The sequence below is a fragment of the Nannospalax galili genome, unplaced genomic scaffold, assembly GCF_000622305.1.
Source record: "Nannospalax galili isolate Female #2095 unplaced genomic scaffold, S.galili_v1.0 scaffold1220, whole genome shotgun sequence".
Classification (NCBI taxonomy): Eukaryota; Metazoa; Chordata; class Mammalia; order Rodentia; family Spalacidae; genus Nannospalax; species Nannospalax galili.
The window spans coordinates 864,607-880,800 of NW_008346901.1; the positions used below are offsets into that span (position 1 = coordinate 864,607).

The window sequence follows — 16,194 nt, forward strand, 5'->3', positions numbered from 1 at the left end:
CAAGAACATTCAGTGTTCTTAACTGCTGAGCCATCTCTCCAGTCCCAGCTTCCAAAGTCTTCATGTTTACATGTTATTTATATTGTTATGGGTACAAAGCCAGCAATGAATACATCTCCTAAATCATAAGCTCATGCTGATAATTCTAGTTAAGTCCAACTCCTCATGGTTTCCCCATTCCATATTTATGTACCATCTTTACATGGTGTGAATTCATTTGCTCTAAGCTACTGGACACAAGCCTTTCAAGAATGTTTCTTGTAGTTTTTTTTAAGCAAACCAATTTTATTCTATAATAAAAACATGAACTCAAAATCATAATATTTTATATTCAGTATATTCAAAACTGTGACCCACTTGAGCTCCCCTTTTGCTCCCTGTCCTATTGATTTAAAATCATTGTTTTATAACTCATTGACTGCATTGAGATCTACCCTAAGGAAGAAAATTGAAAAGCTACAGTAAACAAACCAAAAAAGGATACAAACTGAAACCATCCTTACATATGGACAGACACATGGTAATAATTGACAGAGGCTTTTCACACAATAGATATTTATCACATCCAAAGACTCAAACAGTTAACTGAAAATCTCTCAGACTGATTCAGGCACAAGGCATGCTATGGGAATACAGTTCCCAAAGCATGGAATGAGACAGAAAAGTAGTGACAATTGGGCCATAGAGTCAGAGCTACCAACGACAGATGATTCATCTGAAGCACAGAGTCACAGGGAGAGAGGGAGTACCTTTACTCATGCTGTCTCTCTTCTTTCTACATCCTTAATGCATATCAGTTGCATATAACTATATTGTCTTCTACTTGATGGCATCTTTGTCTCAGCAGTACTCAAAGTCCAGCTACAATCATTTCCTACACAAATATCATATGCTTTCACTCAAATGAAGAATAATGACAGATGGGGTCTGTTAAGGGCGAGGAAGGAGACCAGCAGGATGACGGGGTGAGGCCACAGGGTAGTAAGTAGAGCAAAGTAAAATAACATGCATGAAAATGTCATAAAGAAACCCATCTTTTTCAAATGCTAACTGAAAGGTTAATGATTATTTAAAAAAGCAGCATATCCATTAGAGGTGTAGGAGGACGTGTAGGTAAGGAGTAGGGCACGAGGTATAACATCCAGCTGTGCACAGTAGGGTAACTATTGTTAGCAACAATTAAGTCCATGTTTGTTAGAATATATTTTTATTGAATTTTCATGGAGTTCATACAAAATATCTTCATCATATTTAGACCCCCTTCCCAATCTGCACCCCACCATATCCAACCCACAGGACTTTATACATTTTGTCATATATTTCCAAGTTATATTAGAGAAGTACAAATGTTTCCAACACAGAGAAATGATAAATGTCCAAGGGAGCATTTATGTCAATTGCCCTGATCTGATCAGTATACATGGTATACAAGTATTGCAATGCCACACTATAATCCATAAATATGTACACTGTTATTTAAAAATAAAAGCAGGGCTGGAGAGATGGCTCAGCAGTTAAGAACACTGTTCTTACAGAAGACCCGGGTTTGAATCCCAGCACCCACATAGCAGCTAACAACTGTCCGTAACTCCAGTTCCAGGGGATCCAACAGCCTCTTCTGTCCTGCGTGGGTGCACTTATGTACATGCAGGCATAACACTCATACACATAAAATAAAAATAATAAATAAAATATTTTTTTAAAATAAAGATAAATAAAAATAAAAGCATATTTCAGGAAACAAAAGAGGAAAGAAAATCATTTCCTGTGAAATAAGACTTGCAATTTTAAAATTCTTCTTAGTTCAGATTAGGCTAGAGTTGCATGTGAGAGAAGACTAGTATCAGGGGACCTTGAGAGGAAGCAGCCCTGGCCAGCAACCAGGCCTGCATAAACAATGCTCACAAGCTGTTCAGTTAGAAGGGAGCTAAAGTATGAAAACCAGCAAAATGATTTCCTTGTAATTTGCAGCAGGCATCATGACCATATATAACACTGCAAGCGCTTACCTGGTTGCAAACTGAGCAAAACAAGGAGGCTGCTGAACTCCAAAAGAGGCAAGATGCTGATTGCGATACCATGAATCAAGTCTGAACCAGGAGGCTACAAAGATGCTATTTCAAGATCTTCATGGGTCTGGTTGGTGTCTGCTAACACAGAGTGTTTGAAATATATGCAAGAGAATTCGTGACTGTAGTTTCCTTATCGGGCTTTTTCATAAATACCACCCACGCTTTTCCAAACTCTTAGAAATTCTGAAATTATTAGTCATTTTCAAGTCTAGGCTTTTAGACATTAAATAAGATGCAGCGTAAAGTAGTTTGAAGTTATATAGAAAATGATGGGTTTGGGGAAATGTTTGTGCAGCATTTTATTCGCAAAATGTGAGGTTTTGTTAATTACAAACATCCTGCCCAATTATCCTTCGTAGTTACGGGGCTAGATCCCCGTTATATTACGTATGTGACAAGACAAAGAGAGAAGCTACATTTGAGTTTGTTAAACTTTACATGCCTTCAAACCAATGAAAATCAAAGTAACTTGCTCCAAATTCTACAGCAAATAAATCTGCAGTGGTGATTAAAACCCTTGACCTCTAAAGCTCCATCTCAGTGCCCCAATAATGCAGCCTTACATATGATTTTGTTGTTTAGAAAATTTTATTTTCCCTATAAAATTAAATTTTCCCAGAGTAAGTGCATAGTTGTCAAAACTGTTAACTGCAATAGGATACCATTTGTTTCTACTTTCTGTGCTCCTGGTATTGCCGTCTCTTCCTGTACAGCTTATAAACACACCCTAAAATATCCAATTTTATAAGATCTCTTGAACATAAACCCAATTAACATGTTGCTTTTTGTTCAATCAGCTTTTGATAAACAATATATATTCACTGTCTTCATTCTGGCACTGTCGAATCATTTCTTAGCCCATTAACTTTCTGTCCAAGCCAACTAACTGATATGTTCTGTCAAATTTTGTCAACAGCCACTCCTTCACTATTTTCCACACTGGCACTAGGATGGGAGCTGCCACTGTCACAGCATGGTGAGCTAGTTGGAACTGGCCCACTCATTCTCAGCTTCCACACTCACAATGCTTGTCGTGATTGCCCCATTGGCACACTGGATCAGATTGGAATCACCCAGTCCGGCCAATAAAAAAATCGAAAGCGAGAACCCGAAGCGCAGACCAACCATCTATCGATACCTGATTGGGTATCAACCAAGGATCAACAGGAATAAAAACAAAAACAAACTTCTACTCAACGAAAGCAGACTAGAATTTCATATTAGACACACAGCCGAAAGGAAGCCATATTCCCAGGTCATAGCACAAACCACAAATAACCAAAAATCAAGATAATATGCACCCATCAAATCCCACCGGTCCTCTAGAAGTGTTTTGGGGTTGTAGGGTGGTGGTGGACTGTAGGCCTTTGAGGTACCAGTAGATAAAGGTTTTGGTTTGGACCAAAGGGTTGAGGGTCTCAAGGTGGATGTCTCTTTTGTGTGGTGAATTCGTCCCCAGGATCCCTCCCAGTGGCATAAAACCTTATTCTCAAGGTCCTTCCTGTCACCCAGTAGTTGTGATCTGCAGTATTCCAGCCCATGATTTTGATGGTCAGGGGATTACAATCACCTGGGGAACAAGTCTGGGTCATTTGTTGCCTATTTATGCAATATAAGGATATGCATAAACAGGCAATAAATATATGTATACACCCATGAGGATTGTCTCACCTCCCCAGGCTGCACAGTGGTAGTGGTCATTCTCCTGACAGGAAGACTCTCTGTTAAGAGGCATAGAATTGGAGGGTCTGAATTCCTTTTTCAAATGCTAAGTTGCCATAGCCTATCGTTCTACCCCAATGACTGCCATTGGGGTACCATAAGGTTAAGGTCATAAAGGTAGAAAGGTTTATCTGGAAAGTGGATTGGCTGGCTGTTGGTGGTCATGGTTGCAAAGACTTTTCTGCCCCCAGTCTTCCTTAGTTGCCATTCCCAGGCTTGAGGGCAGTGGGGGTTATCTGCATTTTCCTTGGGAAGAAAAAGGAACCAAAGCATAGCTATAACAATCAGGGTGTTCATGTCGTCTTCAGTGGGTCGGAGGTCCAAGCGACAGCCCATTTCCCATCTTCTTCTGTAGCCTTCTTTAACTGAGAAGGGAGTGATTAGTTATTTCTATTTTATGTACGTCTCTTAGCTTGGAGAGGATAGGTGGTGGTCTCCCCACCATAATTTCATGGGGGAGAATCCTTCCCAGTAGGGGGCACATCCAGCCCTGAGGAGAGCCAAGGGAAGAGGCTGACCCAACTTTCACCTGTTTCTATAACCGATTTGGTCAGGGTCTCTTTTAGGGTCCTGTTCATTCTTTCTACCTGTCCTGAACTCTGTGGCCTATAGGCACTGTGTAATTTCCAATTAATATTTAATACCCTTGGCTATGGCCTGTATAAAGGCTAACCACCCAGCTGATAGAGGATCCAGTGTTTTAGATAGGTAAGCCATGGGACATTTCCATGGTCCCAGGATCTGAGCCAGAATTCCCTTGGCAATGCCTTAGGCCTCATCCACAAACAAATGGAAGGGTTTAGTGACATCTGGGAGGGTCAGAGCTGGTGCAGATACAAAGGACCTCTTTAGGGCCACAAAGGCTTCTTATTCAGTCTCAGTCCATTCTGGTGATTGGGTCCTTCTGAGGCTGGCATATAGAGGTTTTGTGATTTCTGAAAATCCTAGAATCTATAGGTGGCAATAACCAACTCCCCCCAGGAATTCCCATACTTTCTTTTTGTTCTTTGGAGTAGGGATCTGCAGGATCACTGAGATACATCCCTGGAATAAAGTATGTTTTTCCCTCTTCCAAATTATACACCAGATTGGTGACAGAGAGCACACAGACCTGAGCCTTCTTGACTGCTCCCCGATAGCCCAGGATTTGAAGAGTCCCCAAGACTCCTTCAGTGGTCCTCTTGCATTTCTCCTCTGTCTCTGCGGCGATATCATCCACATGTTAAAGTAAGGTACTCTCCAGATGCCTCTGGTGGAATTCCAGGAGGTCTGCACTCACGGCCTCATCAAGCAAAGCTGGAGAATTCTTAAACCCTTGCTGTAACCTAGTCCAAGTCAATCGGCCTGTGTATCTTCCCTTTGGATGAATCCATTCAAACGCAAAGATGGGCCAACTGACAAATGCCAAGGGTAGGGAAAAGAAGGCATCCTTCAGGCCTAGGACTATATAGACATGTTTCTCTGGAAGTAGGAGGCTTAAGAGAGTATAGAGTTTCTGAACTGTAGGGTGGATGGTCTCTACCCACTTGTTAACCCTCCAGCACAGGTTGGTAGTCTTGGGTACCAGGCTTCAGAGCTAGGAGCAGTGGGGTGTTCCAGGAGGAACGGCAGGGGACAAGAATCCCTGTTTCCCTTAATCTCTTTATGTGTTTGGCAATTCCTTGCTTTGCCTCCTGACTCATGGGATATTGCCTGGCTCTCGCAGGGGTTGCTGTGCTCCACAACTGGATGATAGTTGGGGATTGGCAGGCAGTCAGACCTGGGCGCCTTTGGTGGGAGCCACCTGAGCTTCCTGCTGTTTCCTGTTGCCCCGGTTCCATGGGCAGGGCTTCCTTTAGGGAAAGGATAGATGCCACCTCTGCCTCATCAAGGGCTCATCTCCCCTCCCCATAAGCAAAGATGCTTCACTTATGGAAAGGGGAGAGGAGTCCTGAGGTGGAGGAGACTGGGTCTCCATCCAAGGCCCTTTCGGCCATCCATTCGTGTGGGAGTCAGCTGGGTGCATGGGGGGGAGGGATGTCACTATCCTCTGGCTGGGCCAAGAGGATTGGTGGTACTCTCACTTTTCCTTCCATCTCAGGTCAAACTGACAAAACATGGGTACCTAAAGAGGTTTTAAGCCAAGATGGAAGATTCAGAATTAGGGACAGTCAATAGTCAATGTAGGGAAATCGGTCAGGGTGTCCAGGGTCCCCAGTGACTATGCTCCAGACTATTCAGGCTATCCAGACATCCAGAGTCCTCTCACGGTGCCACCCCACATCGAAAGTCAGCCATTCAAGTTCACAGAATGTTCGGAGTTCCCCCGCGTGAGAAACAGGTGCCATAGTCACTCTCGTCCAAGAAACCATCTCTAAAATGCTTAAGCACGCACTTCAGGGGAATCTTGGGACAATTCATTATGCCTCCTATATTGCTGTAGGTAACAGACTGACAGAAACAAATGACAGATGATACCAGCTCAAATACAATGACAAGATGAATATGCAGTGGTCACCAAACAGTCATACCATTGGATTAGTGACATGTCCAGCCCCTCCTAAGTGTCCTCTACTGAGGACGCCTTAGTCCAACTTACCCCAGGAGGATTTCAAAACCAGGGAATTTTCTATGATCTTCAAAAAATTTTGGAGGTGGAGGTATCAGAGACCACTGGAGCACCAGAGCAGTCCAGAGTTCCTGGGGACCTAGAATGTATCAGGTGATGCTTCTCCTAGGGGTCTGTCCAGACCCACTCTCCTTCCACCCCAGTCAGAGACTGAAACACCCTGGGATCTGGGGTCTAAATCTCTGGGGATCTCACTGGGGCCTCCCAAAATGTCACAAAGTGTTCCACCAGTGAAGACTACTCAGACATGGAATATTGCCAAATGAAAGTTTTTATAGCCAGTTGGCAACTACACTGGGCATTTGATCCCAAGCACAATCCCGAGCCTTTTTTAGGGTAGGCTTTTTGCATAGAAAAACCATAACCTTGTCATCTTGGGTGAAAATCCCCTCAACAGTTTCCCATAACTCAGGGGTGCGAAAGTTCCCAAGAGTTTCTTCCTGCATAGATGAACATATTTTGACACCAGAGAAGCTTCTTCATGCAGCAGATGGTGATTAATATAGAGAAGCACAACTGGCCAATGTGCAGAGAATAAGAGGCTGCAGACTGCTTATCCCTGATAGAACACCTGCGTCAAACAGTTGTTAGCCATGTGGGTGCTGGAATTGAACCCAGGTCCTCTGCAGAAACACCCAATGTGGGTATACAGCAAGGTAACATTCTCCATCTCCTTAAAGGTGGCCATGACCATCTGACTTGTTTCAACCAATGAAAAATGAGAAATAACTATGTACATCACATCCAATTAAAAAACTGGGGGAGCAGATGTCTGTTTTTCCATCTTCCTTCCCCTGTGGCGGCAAAAAAGCATGATCCGGGGGGTCTTCAGTGCTCCCAGTACTCGGCCACCAGAGTGAAGGGGTCTCTTAAAGCCAACATGAAGATAGGGAGTAACCTGTGTGCTGTGTACTTTTTTCCTAAAAATCATGAAATACTTTTACAGCATAGATGAACATATTTTGACACCTATACCCAAGACTAATCTATGTGGATAATTACTTACTTTTCAGAACTTACGTGGTAATTTTCTTCTGTCAGAAAATTTTCTCTGATTTGCCACTGTATTCATTCTTCCCTATCTTTTAGCACCCTGATCTACTGCCAACTCACTCTATCAAATTATTTACTCCTAACAGGTTGAGACTCTGTTTCATTGTGCCTAGTTGTTAGCATCAATGTTTATTGGTCAAACAATGGTAAAAATTCAAGTAATTCAAATTAAGTCAATCAAAAATAGTTTTTAAAGCTAATGATATAGGCTGATAGTTTTTCTTAAATCTGACTGAAAACTGGAAATAATGTAAAGGAATGTTAAACTCTGAGTCCTCTACCACATTAGTAGAGTGACTTTGGGCAACTCAGTGTCTCTGTGCCTGAATTGGCTCAGTGTACAATGTGGATAAATGTGGAGTCATGCCATCTGCATAATTGGGCTGCTATAGGGTTAGAGAGTAATTACAGAGTAGACATCTATAATTCACATAAAATACTTAAAATAGAAGATAGCTAGACATTTTCTTTATAAAACATGTCTGTTCATAAGGTGGTTATTATTAAGATATAACTATCAGTTATCTGATTCCTATGTTTCCAGTGCACATTTGATTCAAATATATAACTCTTATGCCCTTTAGAAATCATCAAGCTAGAAAATTTCTCCTCAAATAGCTCTCTTTTATAAAACATCAGCATTGTAACTATCAATTTGGGGACTGGAAATGTCCAGAACACAAAGGAAAGGCACAGATGTTTGATCACACTTCAACTGACAGGTGGCCTGGGTGTGTTTACGTGAGGGATCTCTTTGGCCCGCAGTTTCCTCAACTGTAAAAGTTTCCATTACTTAGTAATACATAAAGGGGACTTTGGACTGAAGGTCATAACATGCACAAAGCGTCAAACATTGTGTCTTCTGCACAATCATTTCACAATAAGTTATTTCCATTCCTAGTTCCTGTAATGTGTATCATGAGTCCTGATGAAAGGCTGTCATTCTGGGTTTGTAACTAGGCTGTAACTTTGCCTTGCCTCTACCGGAAGTCACAAGAGTAAGGGCAGATAGCCCTTGACATTTTATTTATCCAGAATGCCAGATACAGTGCTGTATTAATTTCTATTCTTGTCACTGAAATAGAATTGGCTAAAGCAACTTTACAGAGGTGGTCAGGAGAAAGTGAGGCAGATGGTGGCACTGTCAGTAGCAGTGGCAACGGGTGACATGGCTCAGCTCATTCACCTCTTGGTGGGTCAAGAAAGCAGAGACCGAGCATCCAGAATATGGGCTGGGAATAAACTCTACTCTGCCTTGACCCACTTCTTCTGGCTAGGCCTTAATCATGAAGGTTCCACAGCCTCCCCAAATATAATTACCCTCCGAGGACCAAATGTTTTACCCAATGAGCCCATAGGAAACCTTTCACATTCCAACTCTAACAAGTGCTCAGCAAGAGGTTCTAGAATTCAAATGTATTTTTGATAAAAGTGTGGTGGGACAGTCCAGATCCACATTACAACACAGCATTGAGCCCAGAGTTCGGGTTATTATTGTCTTCCAAATGGGAAAGAGCTGCCCAGGGTGTGCCAAGCCGTGATTGGTCTAGAAAACTTCTTTGTTCTCTGAACTGTTGGAATTTCTACCGATTCTGCCAGTGAGTATTCAGAAGTCCTACATACAACTGTACCCAGAGATCAGTGGGTGTGCCCTCTGGAACATGAGGTGTTGATGTCTGTATAGGCAAGCTTCCAAAGGCTGAGGAAGTCAGAGCATTTGGGGTGGCATCACTGCTCTCCTTTTATCAAGATAGCTCTGTTTTGCATAGGAGTAGCAACACAGTAATTGCTGGAAAGCATTTGTCTAGCACTACAGAAGACAAACAGGGAGTGACTGACCAGAGGCTGTTAAGTCAAGGAATTTGTCATTACTATTCAGAACTTGCTGGGCAAATTTTAACACAGAAATGTGGGATTAGAGACTGAGATTAATGACAATACTATACTCTTTCTATGCTTTATAGAATTTGACCGACTTCTGGCAGTGAACAGAGATGGTGGGAGCTTTAAAACAATCTAGAAAAGTGATAACCTACCCAACAACCACAAATAGCAGGGAAAAGGAAAAGAAAACCTCCACACAGAATGTTGGATGGAGTTCAGCATGCCACACAGAAATCATCAATAAGTTCCGACAAGCTGGCGCTGAGCAAAGAAAATTCAAAAGTTGTTTTTTTTTTTTCCTAGTCATCAGTTCAAACATGCAGGTCAACTGGGAAGCAGCCTTTTGTCCTTAATAGCATATCTAACTTGGTTAGTTCATCCTTTGGACTCTGACATAATTGTAGGGTTCTCAAATCACCACAAGAAGTGGAATCAAAGAGCAGTCTTCAACCCGCACGGTGATGAGGTGCTAGTTGGCAGAGCTCAGGCTTCTCCAGACCACACCAGCACTTGCAACCTATGGCCACCAACAGTGTTGCTATTAGTAGCAAGCTGCCAAGCATCACCAGTCCAGAGGCAATCGAAGAATCCTCCCTTCTGTCCCTGTGCACACGTCTGTTGCCCACTTGATCAAACAATGAGGTTGCAATTAAAGTGGCAGGGTAGAAAAGACTTTGGATCTTGTGGAAACATTTTCGTTAGCCAAAATAAATACATTCATACTATATTTTTTTAGGTACATTATTCTTTGTTCAGTTTGCATTTTGCTTATTTTAATAGGCACAGGAAAAATCTTTTCTGGAAAAAGAGAAGTATTCAGAAAGAAAACATAGGAGAAAGAAACAGTTACTGGAACATTTTATTCAGACTTCTTCCTGAAATTTTTAACTGGCAGGCCATTTTAGAAAATATAACATATAATCTGCTAAAAAGTTTTTAAAGTAGGAATTTTTATTATCAGTCCCTATGTTCTGACCAAAACTTTCTTTTCTAGCCTGTGAGGCCAAATTCTGCGTTGACATGGTTTTCTTCCCACAGCCTCTCTGAGTTTCATGATAAGAGTTATTCCAAGATTTTAGAAGTTGGATGACTTCTTACTTCATAATGGTTTTATAAGAAATGATATTATCCTCTGAAAGGATCAGGGAACTAAGATCTAATTCTTCCTGTGAGATTGTTTTTTCTCTGACCCGAACAATTCCTTAATTTTTGATGGCACCATACAAACATTTTTATCTGACCTGTATTAATGTACCAGAGCAGAAGGAGCGGGAAGGGGAAACTAGGATTCAAATGTGTCCTCAAACTGAAAGCCGAGATTGGAGTCTACCTGTATGTCTTGTTTGCTGCTTGACCAATGAATGACAACTCGAAATCCCCCCCCCTCTGTCTTTCTTATTTACTAATCTGATGACTTATTATTCAGGAATTCTTGTTTTTGTAAAGCATCTGAGAAGCCCCCTGGATGAGTATAGAACATGGCAGGGGTTCCACAGGCACTAGTTTCTGTTCATCTCTGGTTTTTTCTAACTAAGCTCTCACCCTTCACTGTACACCGCAGTCATGGGAAACCTCTTAAACCGAGATCTCTGGGCCTCACCCCAGATATTCAGATTCAGTAGGTCTGAAGGTGGGCCTCAGACTTTGTACATCTAACCAGTTTCTGCATGCCGTTGATCCTGTCGGTCCAATGATTTTTTGTGTGCTATTCATCACTCTTGCCAATGGTACACAAATTTCATCTCTTAAGCCAACTCCAACTAATTGGTATGCTCTTTTGAGAATATCCTGAGAATGGCAGGTCTTAAGACTTGGAAATATTTTATATTTCTATCCTTTCTGCAACAACTTTTACTCTCCTTCCCGTTTTCCTGTTTCAGTCAGATTCCTAAATGGACCTCACATTCTTACCACTTCAACTCATACAGCCCAAACTTACACAAAATCAGAGCCTGACGCTTGCTTTGAGCAGTTCTAAGACACCTACAGAATGATCATAAACAGAGCCCCCTGCATGACCATCAGCTACAGAAGCCCACAAGTCACAGAAAAATCAGTCCTAGCAGCTTACAGCTATTTGCTCCACCTTAAAGTGCTGGGTTTTTTTGGTTGTGGTTTGGGGCTTTTTCATTTGTTTTTCAATTTTTTGAGCCAGGTTCTCCTTGAAGCCCTAGCTGACCTAGAACTCACTGTGTAGACCAGGCTGGCCTTGGCCTCACAGAGATCAACCTGCCTCTGCCTCCCCAGTGCTGGGAATAAAGGCGTGCACCACCACTCCAGGCTTATGTTATTAACCCAAAAGTCTATTACATAGGCAGATTGCCTCCAGACTAAAAATGAAGAAATGTTTAGTGGGTTTTCTCAAGTAGATTTCCCAAGGTCATATATAAAGTATATAAAATATTTCTAATCCCATAGTTTCACCCTGTAAGCCGGAGCTGTGGTCCCAGGTCAAGAGCCAGAATTGCGGCCCCTGCTTGTGATGTGGACGTGTGGTTCCCCTCCTGGGAGCCTGGAGTGTGGTCCCAAACCGTGAGCCATGGTGCCACATTCCTCTGATGGTGGGCTGATAATAGAGCAGACTGGATGGAGGTAGCAGTTTCAGCCATCTCTGTGTAGTTGTATCCCCTATAGCCCCTTCCCACAAGGTCCCAAGTTGTGCGTGGTAGTGACTTTACCTCTGTGTTAGACTTATGATGGGGACAGAAGAGGTTTCTGTTATTTGCACCTTCTAGTCTCGGAAGGACTGGTTCTCAAGAATGGACCTCCCACCTCCCTGAAGGCCAGCTGTGGTCTTGACTCCACACTGGTCCTGGACACCTAGGTCCTAATATTGAAGCTCTCCCACTTCCAGGCTGAGAGGGTTCCCATCACTTTTCTGTTCCTCTTCTACAGCCCCAGTGTGCCTTCGCTTGTGCCCTACAGAAAATGTAAAGGATCTAATTGAACTTCTAAAAATAAAAAAAGAACATTTTAAAACGTTTTTCTAATCTCAAAAGCTATGATCTTTATTCCTATTGAAACAGAAGGGAAAGGGCAAACATTTTCTCAGGCTTGAAGAAACAAAACATCAAAAATCCTGATGTACTTTCTTGGCAAGGATCTGTTTTTGTTTTCTTATAAGATACACGAAAATGTCATTTTTATATGTTACAATATAGTGATATATAAATGCAGATCTGTGCAACTGCAGAGTCACCTCTCCCAAATATGACTTGAACACAGTTCCCTGGTTCCTCTCCATCAGCGTCTTGTAATTGACTACTGTGGCAGAAGTGCCTCAGGTTAAAATAACATTTCTTGCCACAGGTCCATAATCTTTGTTCATCTTATTTTTTTAGGAGAATGATTGATTTATTTTATTTTATTTATTTATTTATTATTTATTATTTATTTAGAGATAGGTGCTCATGTGACCCAGGCTGGCTTCGGACTGCTTGAAACTGAGGAATACTTTGAACAGAAGATCCTCTTCCTTCTGACTCCGGAGCACTGAGATTATAGGTATGCCACCATTACAGGTTTATGTGGTACTTTTGACTGAAATGGGGTTCTGTCCATGCCAGGGAAGCAATCCTTAGACTAAATACATCCCCAACTCCATTCCAGATTTTAAATTTAACACATATTCAATGCAATGCTTCAATATTAGATGTCCTTTGGATTTGGGGGGACAGGGGCCATGAGGAACATATGCTATCATTTCTATTCTGCTTCTACACGTTCACTGTCAAATTAACATAATTAGCTATATCAATTTTCATTTGCTCCATACTAAGAAAAAACATATTTCAAAGCATCTTGGTTCATTGGTAAAATTACATGTATGGTGCAATATAATTTAAACTAAAGAACTATTATAAAATCTACCTCTCCAAGTCCTACACACTAGAATTTACGGTGAAAGTGATGCTCCCAGGGTGATTTTATGGTTATGAAAATGGGTAATCAAAGTGATTTTTCAAAGTGCTTCATCCTAGTTTTTTTTTGTTTAGGAAATTTCTTCTTTGAAATAACATATTTGTGTTGATAGAAATTAATTTGACGTCTCTGTAAGGTGCTTCAAGGATGCCACTGCTGGCTGCTCTCAAGCTTTCTTATTCCTGTGGACTACTCCTTTTGCGCTAAGCACCATAGAGAGAAACAGCCTAGGCTGTGTTTCCTCGGCACCCTACAGACTTGTCTTTGAGATCAAAGCGTTTCCTGTGAGAGCTGGGTGAAGACGCAGCTGATGCCAAGCAGGCAGGAGAGGTTGATGGTGGAGACACACTTCCAAGTCACTGAAAATACCATTAGCTGATGTAGGGAAACAGCCACAGGACTACAGAGTTTTGAAGACCCTGACATTTTTATTTCACATCCAATTATACTGTAAGAGAGACAGCACGCAAGACTCTAAATTCAGTTACAAAAAATGATTAAAATTATCACAAATAATGTGATCTGAAACCTTTTGATTTCTGGTCTACATAGGAATAAAAATCAAGTGACCCATTAAACAGCAAGCAACCAACTATGGTGGAAAAAAGCTTCAGGATTAAAAAGTCAAGAGTCAACTGCAAAAATAGAAAATAAAATTCACAATTATATTTGTTTTACTCATACATACAAGAAGAAACTAGAGAAAGTCACTAAAAATATATGTAAACCATTATATTAGTAACAATTTTGACTAAAGTATATTTGCCCTCCATGGCAACTTTCCAAGGGTTAGACTCAGCCAACGACAGGACAAGTTTACAGAAAAAACAACTTGAGGGGAGAAAGGCGTGGAATCCTCTCTGAAAAATCAGTAGGAGGTAGGGGTAGTTATAAAAGAAAAATCTGTTGATTTCACTTTGACCCATGATGTGAAACCCAACAGGACCCAGTACCATATCCAACTAGAGCATAGGTTCATAAAGTTGAGAGTGTGGTCAGAAGATAGATACCATCCAAGAAAATCTACCATTGAGCTGAGATCTACAAATCAGAATAATAAAGTCATAGAGTAAAAGCAACATGTTAAAACACAAGGAGGTGTAAATAATGCCCCCAGGATTCATTAAAGATTCCACAGAAGGAAATTTAAACTTCTATATTTACTGGCACAGTGGGTAAATATTTGACTTCTTTGCCAACTGATGTAGCTACTTGAACATATAGGTACCCGTTTACTTCTAAGGCTGGCGTTGATTCCCCTGTTACCGTGGGAGAGGATCAAAGTTGACTTCAGGCTAACCAGAAACCTCTGTATCTCTGCTCTGGAGAGGAGTAGATGGCTCAATGAATGAAAGCTAGGGTGTTCTCCTTCTGAACAGGCCTTGCCAGCGTGTTTGCTCAGATTGAGGTTAACAATGTTAGTAGTTATTGTGAGTAACCAGGAATTGTTTTCTTTTTGGATATCATAGACATTACAGTGGCATGCACATCAGAATTCAAAAGGAGGAAGTGGTAACATAAAATCAGCAACTAGGTGCTTTGGTGTCTGTCCTTGGTGTATGTTCACTATTTACTGGACATCCATGCTATCGTACGGATGACCATTGTACATTGTCTCACATACTTAGAATCCTCTCAATTAGGTTTACCCACTGAACACTCAGGTGCCTTCAATATTAGAGAAGGCTAGATACAGAGTATTAAAAAGTGCTGTTTAAATTTAACAGTAGACTTCCAGGGTTATCTCACACCCCCTCACTCCATATCAACACACAGAGAATTTTTTAATATGCTACCAAATTATATAATTTGTATCACATAACATAATCCATTCACTCTCCAATGAAAGGTATTAGATATTCTCACTGTACAATTGCAAAAATCTGTAAAGAGTATGTGTGTCTTTGAACATACAGAGATATAAGTAGGAATTTCTAAGTTAATTTGCATATTTATTAGCACAATTTCCAAATCCTCTATCAACTGCTTGGGCTAATACAAACAGAACTGGAGCCTGCTTGCTTCCTCAGCACAGAGCCAACAACCTAGCATCAAACACTGCTTTTCTTTGCCCACTGATGAGTGAGGAGTCAAAACTTGTTTTTACTGTAGATTAAATTTCTTTAATATGTGTAAAGCTAACTTTATTTTCTAGATTCCCTAAGGCATTTGCATTCTTTACAGCTCATTTTTATTGGGTTTTTTTGTGCGTTTTCATTATTTTTGCACATTTCATATAGCAGATCTTAATCAAATTCAGACACCCCTCCCCCATCCGTGTTTCTCATAACCCCACCACCACCACCGGATTTCATGCATTTATGTATGTTAAGTCCTATCTGGTCAAGCATTTTCACCACATGTCCCTTGGTGCAAGTTCATGCACTAAAGTCTAATCAGCCCATCTAGAGCCACTCCCTTAAAGAGTATCTACTCTCTTCCACCCCACAGTAATCAGCTGTAAATAGTTCATTGGCTATGGTTAGATCCTGCTGCCCATTTCTCCAGTTCTATGCTGGGATTTTGTCTCATTGAGTAGGCATGGGTCTTGGGCTTGTTGTCACCATTGTTGCAAGTTTATATGAGCAAGTTCCCAGAGCCCTGAAAACCTGTTTCCTTAGGTTCACGCACCAACCCTGGCCCTTATAAAATTTCCATCCCTTCACCATTGTTGCAAGTTTATATGAGCAAGTTCCCAGAGCCCTGAAAACCTCTGTTTCCTTAGGTTCACGCACCAACCCTGGCCCTTATAAAATTTCCATCCCCTCTTCTGCAATGGTCCCTGAGCCATGGGTGGGTTTAATGTAAGAGTCCTATCCAGGAAAATACACGCACTCTGCAGTCTCTTATTCTCTAAAGCTTGGCCAGTTGTGTCCTTCTGTGTGCATCACACTGTTATATGAAGATGCTTCACTGGGGAGAGTTGAGGGAGGT

General features: G+C 41.4%; 2 long non-coding RNA genes across 4 annotated transcripts in view; one reads left to right on the top strand and one right to left on the bottom strand.

The window, feature by feature from the left end:
* The window catches only part of LOC115072078, an 83,963-nt gene extending 81,821 nt beyond the window's left edge, over positions 1 to 2,142 (bottom strand). The window contains exon 1 of the long non-coding RNA XR_003851139.1: positions 2,010 to 2,142. This is a non-coding gene — a long non-coding RNA (uncharacterized LOC115072078). The remainder of the gene's footprint in view (positions 1 to 2,009) is intronic.
* LOC103742307 overlaps positions 1 to 16,194 on the top strand; it is a 183,236-nt gene that overhangs the window by 89,910 nt on the left and 77,132 nt on the right. The window lies entirely within an intron of this gene.